This window comes from Myotis daubentonii, chromosome 1 (genome assembly GCF_963259705.1).
Source record: "Myotis daubentonii chromosome 1, mMyoDau2.1, whole genome shotgun sequence".
NCBI classification, from domain to species: domain Eukaryota; kingdom Metazoa; phylum Chordata; class Mammalia; order Chiroptera; family Vespertilionidae; genus Myotis; species Myotis daubentonii.
In genome coordinates, this window is record NC_081840.1 from 231,797,675 (window position 1) to 231,811,993 (window position 14,319).

Here is a 14,319-nt window from a genome sequence, read left to right on the forward strand (position 1 = left end):
GGGAAGATATCATGGTTTGTACAAGTCAGATTAATATGTGGATGGATGATTCAAGCCCTAACAGAAAACATCCCTCCATTGTTGTGTGAAAAGCAAGAGATGAAACCCAGACCCACACATGCTTTTCCTGGTCATGATGATGTACGCACCCCGACCGCACCCCAGGGCCCTGTTTCTCTCTTCGGAAGCCTGATTCCTGGGCTGCAGATCAGGACCCCGCACTCCCAGGGGAGGTGAGGGGGGGGGGGTCCGGGTCACTAGGGTTCGCGGCCAGGCTGTAAAATACATTCCCAGGAGCTGACACAATACGTTTCCTCGCACACACTTCCGACGAGATGGCACGCACCTCCCCAGCCACTCCTGTGTGTGATAAAAAGCCAAGCCTACGCCATCCAAGTTGTAGCTTAGCCTCTGGGGGGAGTACAGGGGAGCGGTTCCAGGACACGGGACAGGACTGGAGATGCTGGCCTTTCCCACTGAGCGAACCTCAACCCCCGGTCACCCCAGACCGTTTCCTACAGCAGCTCAGAGAGGGCAGCTGCTCGGCATTTGCTCTGCCTCCCGCACTCCCTGCCGTGACAGTGCGTTTCGGATGCCCCTGACCCCGGCCGGCGGGGCTGACACTGCGGACCAGCGGTCAGGAGGGGTGGGAGGAGGGGGCCCACAGGAGAATGGGGTGAAAATACCCTCCTCGAGACACGTGGGCAGCAGGAGGAGGCCTGAAACAGATGACACGATGCCTCCACCACTGGAGCTTTAAGCGCCACTGTCACCAACATCTCAAGAGAAGGAAGGTCTCCAGGTCGCCGCAGGGCAGGCCTGCAGTCCAGCTCGGACTGGTCCCGCACTTGCGCACCGCACAGTGGGGGCCTGACGCCCTTCCCGTCGGGAACAGGACTCAGCTAGGATTCTTAGAGATGCCGCCCAGCTCCACAGCTCTGCTCTTCACTCTCACTGTGGAAACGCGGAAGGGACAGGGTTTTAAACGCCTCCTTTCTGTCCTCCATGCCCGAAACCAGTGCCTCTCAGCTTCCCGGGGGGCACTGCTAGGACGCAGGTCCTGGCTGCACAGGTGTGGGTGGGCCTGGGAGTCTGCAGGCCTAGCCAGCTCCCAGGGGTGCCCCGCTGGGTCCACGGTCCTGTTTCCAGCAGCCGTGCCCTAAGCTGCTCAGAACCTGACAGCGTGTTTCAAATGCAGGAGTGAGCCGCAACGCTCCTCAAAGGAATAACAGACACGCCGCCGCCCGCACTCACCTGCCGCCCGCGACCTCAGGGAGCACCAGGGTCTGCCACCGAAGTGAACCCACCACCAGCCCAGCAATCAGGAGAGGGGACCGCTAAGTAGGCAACGATGCCCCTGAGGACGCGCTGGCATCTGGCTGCTGCTCCCCAAACTGTCAGGTTCAGCCAGACCCGGGATGCCAGGGTGACGGGGCTGACGCCCGTGCACAGCTCATCCCATCCTCACACATCCCAGTCGGCAAACACCGGAGCCTGCCACCGCCTGTTGTGTGATAGGGTCTCCCTGGGCCCGGCCGGAGAGGCTCAGCTGGCTGGGCGCTGTCCGTGCACTGAGGGGTGCCAGTTCGATTCTGATCGGGGCACACGCCTGGCTGCAGGTCTGACCCCCAGGGGGGAGCATAAGGCAGGCAGCCCGTCCGTGTGTCTCTCACATAGAGGTGCCCCCCCCCCCACCCACACACACACTTCCTTCCTCTAAGCAGGTCCTCAGGTGAAGATGTAAAAAGGAGAAACTCCCCGGGACGGGACGCAGCCCCGGCCGTTCATGTGCCTCTCGCCTGCGGTGCTTCCGGGAGCGAGAGCAGAGTGAGGCGGCTGCAGCAGACGCAAAGCCTCCACCATGCACGGCGGCCCTTCACAGGGAGAGCGGGAATGAACTCCAACAAGGACAACCGGAACCCGAGACGGAACCAGGCCGAGCTGCGGAGGCCGGCGGAGGGTCAGGCAGAGGGACCCTGCTGCCAGCAGCCCGGGAAGAGCGAGGGAGGGCCCGCTTAGGAGTCAGTCTGATCCCCTCAGAAGTGGCACCGCCTTCCCGGGCGACAGCTCACATGTGACCTCGGTGACCCCGCAGCGCTGCTTTCTGAGCATCCCACCCGCCTCCATCCGAGGAGCTGAGGGGACAGCCCCCAGGGGAGGAGCCTGCGGCCGGTGACCAGCCCACAGCAGGCACAGCGTGAGACCCCCCAGGGACGGGCTGCGAGGCTGCTGTCTGGCCGCCCCGCCCCCCCCTCTTCCATGGTGGGGGAGGGCGGTGGGCAGAAGGGCTGGGTGGCATATGGCAGTGCACTAATGGAAGCCAATTTGCGCCACGGCTGCTCTCACAACAGCTTCTCAGGGCTGGGAGCCGCTGCGCTCACAGGGCGATGAGACAATGCGGTGGCCGCACCGTGTCCATACGGCGATGCAGACCCCCAGTCCTGCCCGCTTTCTGGACGTGCCCCAGGGCCCGGGGCATTGTCACCATCTCTCTATGGAACGAGGAGCAGAGCTGTCCACAGGGTTTTGCTTTAAACATACATATATTTTTAAATATATTTTGATTGATTTCAGAGAGGAAGGGAGAGGGAGAGAGTTGCTCAAATGGAAAATAAAATAATTAATAAATAACAATATAAGAATAAGCTCTGTGTTACTCACAACTGTAAGCCTACTTTTGCCCACCCTGCACACATACAGAATATGTATTAACTGGCAGCTCTTGGCATCGTAAGGCTTCCGGCCAACAGCGGGCTGTTAATAGTTAAGTTTGGGGGAGTCAAATGTCATACCTGGATTTTCAACTGCTCAGCGTCCTAACCCCACACCGCTCAGCGCCCTAACCCCACACCGCTCAGGGCCCTAACCCCACACCGCTCAGCGCCCTAACCCCACACCGCTCAGGGCCCTAACCCCACACCGCTCAGCGCCCTAACCCCATACCGCTCAGGGCCCTAACCCCACACCGCTCAGCGCCCTAACCCCACACCGCTCAGGGCCCTAACCCCACACCGCTCAGCGCCCTAACCCCACACCGCTCAGGGCCCTAACCCCACACCGCTCAGGGCCCTAACCCCACACCGCTCAGCGCCCTAACCCCACACCGCTCAGGGCCCTAACCCCACACCGCTCAGCGCCCTAACCCCACACCGCTCAGGGCCCTAACCCCACACCGCTCAGCGCCCTAACCCCACACCGCTCAGCGCCCTAACCCCACACCGCTCAGCGCCCTAACCCCACACCACTCAGGGCCAGCGGCCTGTGGAGACGTATTAACTTCATGGTAAACCAGCTCATCCTCGCTTCATGGCTGCCTGTGTTCTCTGGGGTCTTGCTCACTGAGTTCCCTCCCAGCACGTCTTGGCCTCTGCCCTTGGACCTCCGATTTAGCCCAAACCCACTGCTGCCAGGGTGCCCATCTCAACAACGGCAATGCTGCTCTCCCAGCTCCTCGGGCCCAAATCCGACGCCATCCTCCTCCTCACTCCTGTCCTCCGGCCCATCAGCACAACCTACAGGGGCTCCTCCCAAAACAGGGGCCGCCCCAACCCCAGCTCCCGGCCCTCGCTGCTCCCAGCCTGGCCAGGCCACCGCACTGTGCCCCTGGCACTGGGAGGGCTCCCAACTCACCTCTTCCCTCCCACCCGCTCACCCACCCCAAACCCGCCCTTTCCTCTCACACATTTCAGGGCCAAAAAGGTGATATGCAGGGAGGGAGGGAGGGAGGGAGGGAGAGAGTGGGGGAGAGAGAAAGCAAATGTCCTAAAATGTCGGGGGAAGGGGAACAGAAACCCTCTGTACTGGTTTTGCAGCTCCCCCATAAGCCTGACTTATTTCAAAGGAAAGAGTTGAAAAATAACCCCCAAGCGCCTAGTCCCTCTGAGAGCGCGTCGTCTCCGTGGCCAGCGGGGCCTCCCTCTCCTCCCTGGCACATGACAGCCCTCGAGTGTGCCTGGCAATGAGAGTGTCACAGGCGCGTGACCCGCAGCCGCTGAGAGCCCTCGCCTGATGGACAGGAGAGACACAGAGCCGAGAGCTTCGCACAGGGTGAGGGGACTGGACAGAGGGTTGTTTCAGCCAGAGATCCTACTGATGGTGGCTGCCCAAGGGCTGGGTCTTTTTTAAAAAGTGTGTGTGTGAGTGTGTGTGAGTGTGTGTGAGAGTGCGTGTGTGTGTGTGTGTGTGTGTGCGTGTGTGTGTGAGTGTGTGTGTGTGAGTGTGTTAGTGAGTGCGTGTGTGTGAGTGTGTGTGCGTGTATGTGTGTGAGTGGGTGTGTGTGAGAGTGTGTGTGTGTTAGTGAGTGTGTGTGTGTGTGTGTGAGTGTGCGTGTATGTGTATGAGTGGGTGTGTGAGTGTGTGTGTGAGTGTGTGTGTTAGTGTGTGTGAGCATGTGTGTGTGAGTGTGGGTGGGTGTGAGTGTGTGTGTTAGTGAGTGTGTGAGTGTGTGTGTGTTAGTGTGTGTGCGTGTGTGTGAGTGTGTGTTATTGAGTGTGTGTGAGTGTGTGTGTGTGTGAATGTGAGTGTGAGTGTGTGTGTGTGTAGAGGGCCTCACGAGTCCATCAGGTCTGACTAAGAAGTGGAACAGTGGTTAATAAACAACATGGCCCAAAGCACCCAGCCACGCTCAGTTAGGGTTTAAACGGACTCACTCATCTCCTCCCTTAAATCTGAGCCCCCGCGAACACCTCCAACCCCAGCCAGGAGGACAGCTCGCCGACTCGCTAGCTGGAATGGAGCTGCCATCAAATTAACACTCAATAAACCCCGAGCCGCTAGAACCTGCAGGAAGGACCTTCTGGACGCTGACGATGGCCGCCCGTGCTCCGCACTCTGGATGCTGCAGGGGATGTGAGAGAGCAGGGCCCTGAGCGGAACCCCTGCCACCCGCTGCTGCGGCTCAGGCAGCCCCCTCCCGGATGGACGCCTCCTTTCAAGGCTGCTGGGCAAGCTGCCCTCCCCGGGGATCTCTGTGCTGCCAGGGCCATTCTTTCTCCCTGCCTGAACTTGGACGGAGCAGAAATGCGCAGGTGCTGGGGACCCACACAGACGGAAGGAGGGGGAGGGAAGGGGGGCGAGGTGGCGAGGCAGGCACTCCCAGGAGACGAGGGCTTGGTCCCCGCCATCAAGCAGGCAGCTGCTGTGGGCTGTCCCCGTCCCCCAGCCCCACCCACTAGCCATTAAACAAATACATGTAGACGTCCCACATCCCATGTGCTTCTGAAAGGGTGTCTTGCAACCAACAAAAGACTATAAGCACAACTTTAAAAAGTGAACAACTGGGAACCACAGAAATGGGCCAACGTGGCCACATTTTAACTCTGGAGCGCCGTTCCATGGCAACCGTGCGGGGATTCACTGACGACTGGCCACGTAAATTCACACAGGAACCCGAGGTCGGGGCTACAATCTAGAGCAGTGATGGCAAACCTAGGACACGCGTGTCAGAGGTGACACACGAACTCATTTTTTTGGTTGATTTTTCTTTGTTAAATGGCATTTAAATATATAAAATAAATATCAAAAATATAAGTCTTTGTTTTACTATGGTTGCAAATATCAAAAAATGTCTATATGTGACCCGGCACCAGAGTTAAGTTGGGGTTTTTCAAAATGCTGACACGCCGAGCTCAAAAGGTTCGCCATCACTGCTCTAGAGAAAGGCCGAGACATTCTCTGGTTCAGAGGCCGCGGGGGGCAGTGGATCTTAGGCCTGTGAGCAGGGGCTCATGGAAACCCAGCTCCCGCTCCTGTGACTTTCCATCTCCATCTCCACGCTGCTGGCCGGATTTCCGCACCGGGCCCCGCGTGGTGCGTGCAGTGTTTTCTGCGTCGCAAGAGATGTCTGCGCCGAACGCAAGGATAAGCCCGCGTCCGAGGAAGAACGCGATCCTATGCTCTAGCCCGACGGCCAGGCACATTCACAAGTCACACGGAAGATGGAGCCATGTGTCTGCGTGTGCCGAGTGGGGAGACAAGGAAAACGCTCATTTATAGAGGCCGCGCACCTGCTGTCTCTCGCCTTCCCGCCCAGCACCCCTCCACAGCCAGGCCCTGGCTTCTGACCTCCAGTTTGGGGACCACACACATCTCCACGGCTTCCCATGCAGGACGAATGCCCCGAGCATCCTGATGACAACCTCTCTGTGGCCATCACTGCATCTCTCCTGCAGAGCCAGGCGCCTGGCGCTGTGCCAGGACCAGCTGCCGCCCGCTACACTGCTCTCCGCTGGGACCCAGCGACACGGGGTGCCCCTCCCTGTGACAAGAGAGAGGGAGGACAGGTGCCCTCAGGGAAGGACCTGTGATGACCAGAGAAAGCAGGGAGGGCACCTCCCTGCAAGCAGCTCTCATCTCACCACGGTCTGGACCAGTTCCACTGCGGCTTCACCAGAGACTGAGGAAAGCCAACCGCAGCCAAAGCCAAGGGACAGCCCCCTGGTCGCCGCTCCTCTGGTGCTCGGGTCGCCGATGGTTCGACGGCTACATCCTGCGTGACTAAGCCCCGATGCAGTAACTGCTGAAGAAGCCTCTAACGCACTTGTGTGATTGCAAAACCCAGCACCAGCTTCACAGGCAACAGAGAAGACCTCCTTTCAAAAGCTCTGCCGCAGGATTTCGGGTGCAAGGAAACTTCCATGACCTCAAACACTCGGCGCGCCGTCCTCCTGAGGACAGCAGGCGCCACCCCGGCCCCAGGATGGCGCGAGCCGGCAGCTGGCGGCCCGGTAATGACCAGCTCTGCCGGACCCGCCAGTCTCAGATCCCACAGCGCAGGCGGGGAGCGCTCAATGACCACCCATCTCACACTCGCCCCTGGCCATCTGCTGCTCCTGTCACTCGCATGGAAAATTAATGAGGGGCTTCTGGGGGCTGCACGGGCGCTGCAGCTGCTGCTCTCACGTGGGGACGATGCGCTACTCGGAGGCTTCCATCAGACCCCGCGGTCCTCGGAACAGCGTCTGCCGGGCCCACGTTCTCTGGTCTGATCCCCCCTTTATTCTAGAGGTGCTGTTCCCCAACTCCTTCAATTGTCTCACCTGTTTCATAAAATCCATGGGGAATTAAAGGCACTGGGAAACCTACAGTCCTGATGAAAAGCCGCCGGTGTCTCTGACCCAGGGCTGTGGCCATCACGTTCAGCGGCAGGTCTGTGCTCACGGAGCAGACCTCCTCCCCGCGGCTCCGTACTCGGAGCCAGGAGGACGGCTGTAACGGGGCCTGTGCGGGTCAGAGCCAGGGCCATCCATGCACCCGGCCCCCTTCCACCTCCGTGCCCTTGTGAATCACTTCCCCTGCCTCGGCTGATTGAGAGGCCAGGGCTCCAGGCTCCAGCAGCTCCTTCCCTAGGTGGACAGGGCGAGCCTGAGCTAGTCCGGAAGGAGCGCCGGGTGCCCCTCACTCAGTAAGTGCTGGTGATGCGGCAGCAAGCGCGGGAGGCCAGTCCCGGCTCCGGAGGTCCTCGCTGCCCAGGTGGAGACAAACCAAACACACGGATGTGGAGAAAAATACAGCAGGAAAAGGGAGAAAGGCCGTTGCTGGGGACGCTCGGAGATGCTGGCCTCGTGACATGTGCAGAGGGACGAGGACACCAGGGAGAACGGGCAGGCTAACTGCATCGAGAGCCTTTGGGAACTGGCGCCCCCTCTGTCCTCACAGGGAGAAGGGCCGCGCGCACTGTAGGGTTGCAGAGGGCTGGTAGTCCAACTCAGGCATTTCGGGAAAAGTCTATAAACCATTCGGCCAACGGCTGAATGCCTGTTTTCCAGAGAAACTTTAAAATATGGGCAAACGTGTTTGTTTACTTGAAGGCTGTGTGCGTGCACCCCTGCCAAGTGCCTAACAGACTGGCCCGTGTTGGGCTAGATTTGCCAGCTTGCCATCAACAGGCTCTGGGCCATCTCTAATTGCTTATAAATAGCACAAACACCCAAATATGCAAATCAGGGCAAGCTGTGCCTTCAGCTGCTGCTGCTGCTGACAGCAGATGACAACATGAGCAGATGGGGCTGTCGGGGCCACACCCTGACACGGGCCTGCAGCACGGAAGGGGCAGAGGGACCAGCTGCCTGAGCAGGACAGGCGGCTTGTTCTCTGGTGAACACTGCTCCCTCCAGGCCCTCCTGTCACAGTCACACAACTTTCATGTTTGTTGCACGTCCTGTGGCTGGTCCTTCCAGCCAATGAGGCCAGGAACTGGGAACCCGGGGGGCCGCAGGGCACACAGCCAAGAGCCCCACCCAAGTCTAGCCGTGAGCAGGTCCTGCACAGGGCAGGGACCTCGCCGGGAGCACCATCCCGCACAGGGCAGGGACCTCGCCGGGAGCACCATCCCGCACAGGGCAGGGACCTCGCCGGGAGCACCATCCCGCACAGGGCAGGGACCTCGCCGGGAGCACCGGTCAGGGACCTGGCCGTGACAGGAACAGTCTTGCTCAGACAGAACTCAGTGGGGACAGATGAACACGTGCACATCTATGTTAGCTTGAGCAGAGCGAGGGGACCGAGCACAGGTGCCCAGAAGCACGGGAGACACTTCCGAGCTCCGCAGCTGAGATCCCCTCCACCCTCAGGGCTGCCAGTGAAGGGCAGTGACTCACTCCCCTCCAGCCAGAAGGCTCTAGGGATGTTCCAGAAAAGAGACCAAAGAGACAGACAAAGCCCTGGCTATACAGTTGAACTTCAGGCACTCAAGAGGCCGATACCTGAGTGGCACGTCAGCCTACCAGTTAGAACGAGGAAAACCCTTGGCCAAGGGCTATGGCGGAGGCGTCGGTGGCAGAGTTATCAGCTCTGAATATTCACATTGGAAGTGATGATTATGCCCGGCCGGTGGCTCAGCTGGTTGGAGGGTCGTCCCGGACAGCAAAAGGTTGTGGACTCAATCTCCCGTCAGGGCACATAGGGGAGGCAACTGCTCGATGTTTCCCTCACATCAATGTCTCTCTCTCTCTCTCTCTCTCTCTCTCTCTCTCTCTCTCTCTCTCTCTTTCTCTCTCAATGATGGAGACTATTGGCACTTGCCATGTGCCTGGCAGAGGCACTAAGCTAAGCACTGTCACATGGGTTTGCATCTGAACCTCCGAACAACCGTCAGCCGATAACGATGCCTGCATCCCATCCTGTGCACGAAGCCAGCTGTGACCGGTTTTAAGACTTGCCCGAATGACACGGCGAGTTACACACCGCAGGCAGGCCTGACTCCACCGCCCTCACGGAGAGATATGCTTCTACGTGTCCGCACAGAGCGCGTCAGACCCCAGGTCAGACTGACTCACGGTAGTTCCCTAACTAACAGTCAAGTCTCATGCCATGAAGTGACACTGAATAAACTGAACAGCTGGGAAGTACCCCCAGGGTGGACATGAGCAGGACGTGGCATTAAGGAATGCCCACCTCAATCGGCACCACATCCTCTAGTCACCCAAAGCCATGCTGAGCCGGTGACAGCAGGAGGGGGGCTCACCGGGGACACAAGTTCCGAGTGTCACTGCCCATCCGAACCATAGGGGGCTCTTCCACCCAGGCCCACTTCCAGGGATCAATGTCACCGGTGCAGCTGGCACCGGCTCTTCCGAAAGCCCCCAGCAGCTCGGGCTGCAAACCACTGTTCCCGCACTCCCACCCCCCTCAGCTCCCACCCCCCTCAGCTCCCTCCTCCTTCAGCTCCCACCCCCCTCAGCTCCCTCCCCCGAGATGCGAACTATGCACCTGGGATGCAGGTGGAGGGCGAGTCAGCCGGCCCTGAAGAGCGGTTACTGCTCTCTCTGCTCCTGGCAGAGGGTCCAGCGTCAGAGAGCTACTCCAGCCCCAACCAGACCCACTCCCAGGTGAAAACACTCTGGGAGGAGTTTACACACAAAACAACTTCCTGGGATGAACTCAGCCCTGAGGAGGTCGCGGGAGAGAAATCCAGGCTGGGGCCACTTGCCTCTCTAAAGCCCCTACCCGCACAGCGCACAGCACGGGCAGCCCACCGTGGGGCAGCCCACCGTGATCCGGCGGGCACAGCCCAGCAGCTCAGCACTGAGAACAGCGCTGCTGGGAGTCGGGCTGGGGCTCCAGGCCTGGCCAGCTGCCAAGCCGCAAGGTCACCTGAGGTAAGTCCCTCCTCTCTGGTCTCACTCTGGCTAACAGTTCAGTGAGAGGGTGAGTATGAAAAGGCCGAGGCCCCTTCCAGCTCCCGGTTCTAACAACGATTAAAAAAGAATTCCTGCCACCAACCCGTCGAGTGACCAAAGCACCCTTTTCCGTTCTTAAGAATCAGAAGTGAAAACAGAGAGCCCGCCATCATCCCACCAGGGAGACGGGCAGCAGATGCACATCCACTCACGGCAGCTGGGAGCCGGGCAAGGGGCGCAGTCGTCCATCCTCCCTCCCTCCCTCCCTCCCTCATGCCCCAAGTATCTGAAGCGCCCTCTGTGTGCTCCATGCTGCTCACTCCACTACCACTTCCATGAGGGCTGCCTCCTGGGTGCCACATCCGCCGTGACGCTGCCTCTCTGGTCCTCGGAGGAGCGCCTTCCTGCAGGGCAGCGTGTCCCAGGTGAGGACGGCAGCCACGGCGGCTAAAAACTGGGAGCTGAGGGACCCGCTCTGGCGCCCAGACCCAGAGGGCGGCTGGCTTCCTGCCTCACTCCCAGCGCCTGGCTGAGCCACGCTGCCCAGAAAGCTGGGGGCCTGGCAGCTCGGTCTCAGACCTTTGAGGCCATGAAATGTCCTGAACTCACAGCCCACCTGCCCTAACGGGTCTCTTACTTGTTATGCGGTCACTTCTGTGAGCAGCTGGGCTAAGAAAGACTCTGGCACGTTCCCAAGAAAGGACTCCCCACCCCTCCCAAGGGGTCCGGACTGGCCAGTCCGCAGAGCGGAAGGCCTCCCTCCGCAGCCCCGAGCCTACAGCGCTGGACAAAGCCACCAAGTACAGAAGGGACAGAGCCTCCTGCTTCCTAGGCCGGGGTGGGGGCGGGGGGAGTGTGGGGGGGGCTGTCTTATGGATGGAATGATACACTGTCTGTGGGGAATGGCGGTTCATCAGTGGGGCTTCCTGGAGCCCCCCGGGCTGTGCTGCGCCCCGTCTGGTCCCGTCCACGGCAGAGCGCATTCCGGGGGCGGACGGGCCATGGGGTGTCTGTCCACCCCCCAGAGGACTCCGGGTGCTGCCCCTTCTGGCTGTTAGGACCAGAGCTGCGGGAACACCGCCGGGTTTTGGTGTGAACACAGGCCTGCATCTCTCTGGGGCAGCGCCCAGGTGCCCCCCGCCGTCCGCCGGAGCTGCGGGCTGAGTGGTGTTGGGAAGCTGCCACGCTGTTCCCCAGAGCGGCTGTGCCACTTACATTCCCACCAGCCGCCCGCCAGGGCACCGGCTCCTCCCGGCGCTGGGGTGTCGCTGCTCCTATGGCAGCCAGGCTGCTAGGTGGGGTTTAATGTGCGTTTCCCCAAAGGCTAACGATTCCGGCCACGGGGTCAACCGCTGCCTCCTCATCTGTGTCTCCTCTCGCTGACACGTCTCCTCGTGTTTCGTCCCCGCTTCCCGATTGGCTGTTTGTTTCGCTGTAGAATCCTGAGCTGTTATTTGCTCCGGACCCCGGTCCTTCATCGTGTGTGTGTGCAAATGCCTCCTCCCGGTCTCAGCCCGTCCTCCCATCCCCTCAGCCTCCTAGCAGGGCACACAGCTTCCGTGTCGGCGGGTCGGTTTCTCCTTTGCTGACCGCACTTCCAGGCTGAGTGTAAGAGCTCTCTGTCCAGCCCAACACCTCCAAGATTTCCCGTGTCCCCCAGCTCAGCTCTGCGCTTCACACGTGGGCCTGCGGGCCGTTCTGAGTGACTGTCGCACGGGGTGTGAGGGGTGGGTCGGCTCGTTGTTTGCCCATGACATCCATTTCCCCGGACCGGCTCCTCGCTTTAGCGGGATGGGAGCTATGCGGGCGCACGGCACGCTGTCCTGTCACATCTCGACTCCAGGGGGCGCTGGACGGACCAAAACGCCCGTGAGAGCGGGAGAGTAGAGCTCCAAGGACGTGCATTCTGAGCGCTGCCACCAGCCCGAGGAGAGGACCTGCGCCTCAGCTCAGGCACAAAGCGGCAGGCACGGCGAGAAGGACGCGCACGCGCACCTGCGTGGTGTTACCCTCACCCAGGATATTCTCTCCATTGATGTTTTTGGAGAGTGGGAGGGAGGGGGCAGAGGGGAGGAGAGGAAGGGAGAGAGAGAGAGAGAGAGAGAGAGAGGGAGAGAGAGAGACATTGATTGGATGCCTCCTGCACGTGCCCCAACCAACTGGGCCGGGGATGGAACCCAGGTACCTGCCCTTGAGCGGGGATCGAACCCGGGACCCTGCATGCACGGGCCGACGCTCTACCGGTGAGCAGCACTGGCCAGGGCGGCATGTATCTCCCAGTGGGGACTGTCCTTCCCATTTCCTGTGGGGAAGGCCATCCCTGTGGCCCTGGGACAGGACGTGCCTGTACCTGAAGCCTGTGTGACTCCCACGCTCTCACACGTGTGGCTGAAATGTAAGCTTTCAAAGGCTTCACACGGGGAGGGCGGGGGGTTCTGCTCACAGGGAAGCTGGCGATGCAAACACAGACGTGCAGGGCTGGCCACGGGCCGTCCAGCGCCAGGGCCTCCAGGGATAGGAGCCATCGGCCTGACTCGCTCTGTGGCGGCTTCTCCTTCGCCACTGCCTCGCTGAGACTGAGGGCCCCTCACCCACTGTGAGCTGAGCGGCCTGGTCACTAACTGGGGGTGAACAGCACCCGTCTCCGCGGGCCGCTGGGAGGCGTGGAAGAGGACGCACAGCCGCTCCGCAGGCCTGCGCACCTGCAGCCCCTCAGCTGGGAGCGGCCATGGCAGCACTGAGGGGAGGACAACCGTCCTTCCTCACTTTCCCAGGCTCCCTCTGGATACACTCAGCAGAGAGCAGCCAGCGGAGGAAACCAAAACCAAATACTTGCTCCGTTTCTGATAAGAAATGTTTTGAAAGGGGTGGGGGGGGAGAGGAAGAGGAGGAGGAGGAGGAGGAGGAGGAGGGGAGGAAAGGAGGGGGAGGAGGAGGAGGAGGAGGAGGAGGAGGAGGAGGAGAGGAAAGGAAGGAGAGGATAAAGGAGGAGGAGGGGAAAGGAGGAGGAGGAGGAGGAGGAGGGGAAAGGAGGAGGAGGAGGAGGAGGGGAGGAAAGGAGGGGGAGGAAAAGGAGGGGGAGGGGAGGAGGAGGAAAGGGAGGGGGAGAATGGGAGGCAGAGGGGGGAGGGGCCAGCAGACACCACATGCAGAGGCGCTTCCTGGCAGCAGCCCCTCTGGCTGGCACCAGCCCTGTAGGTGTGCAGGGATGAACAGCACCTGGAACGGGCGCTGCTCCGGGGAGAGAGCTACAATTTCCCCGAGAACCACAGCACAGACAGTGACCCACATGGGAGGCGCCGCTGCTATAAATACTTGGTGGCAAATGCTGAGGTCATGCTTTCTGTCCCACAGACACCCAACTGGAACTTGCCAAGAGAGCACGTAGCAGCGCCCAGCGCGTGCGCGGCCAACACCGGGCTGCCGAGACTCACAGCCCAGCGAGGGCCCTCCCGCGCAGCCCACCCCCTGCTACCCCCCGCCCCGGCACATGACCGCACTTGCATAACATGCATCTCGACCTGCAGACGCCAGGCCCTGCTCTGACCCTGAGTCCCCCACAGACCCAGAGGCCAGTGGAAATTCCCTCCCACGTGGGCAACAGCAGGAAACCCACCAAAATCCATCAAAACCAGCACCAGATCCACCTACTATGAGACGCCCCTGCTGTGGCAGGCCCATCACTCCAGGACCCCTCCGCTAGGACTGGGGTGACCGCAGGCCAACCCGAGGGGCGTCCGTGCTGACCTGCCAGGCCGCGACCCAGCAGCGTGAAATACAGTCGCTCAGTCTCAGGTGAGCCGCCACGGAACCCAAAACCAAGTCCCTCTGGAAAGTGTGTGTACAAGGACAGGACCTGGGCCAGACGGCAGAGAAAATGGCTGTCCCGAGGGCTATGGGGAGACCCCTCTGTGGCCGCCCCCGTGCCTGCAGACCGCCCCCTCACCCCACCCCACACATGCTCCCAGGAAAGCTCCTGTGACCGCGCGACACGGAACGCACTAAAGAGATGTGTCTTGAGACGAGTGGATGTGAATAACTTGAACTGAACCGGAGTTTTTAAAACGTGTTCTCTGTCTTGGAAATAAGGCCATGAGCTTGAGGAAATGGCTTAGCTTCTCTCTACCAGTTTATCGTTTGTAACCTGTTAAAGTAACAGTTTCACCCACAGGTCTGGGGTGAAAACTCTAAGACCCACTCG

General features: G+C 60.5%; 1 protein-coding gene across 1 annotated transcript in view; it reads right to left on the minus strand.

The window, feature by feature from the left end:
- The window catches only part of AFAP1 (actin filament associated protein 1), an 82,325-nt gene that overhangs the window by 51,069 nt on the left and 16,937 nt on the right, over nt 1-14,319 (minus strand). The window lies entirely within an intron of this gene.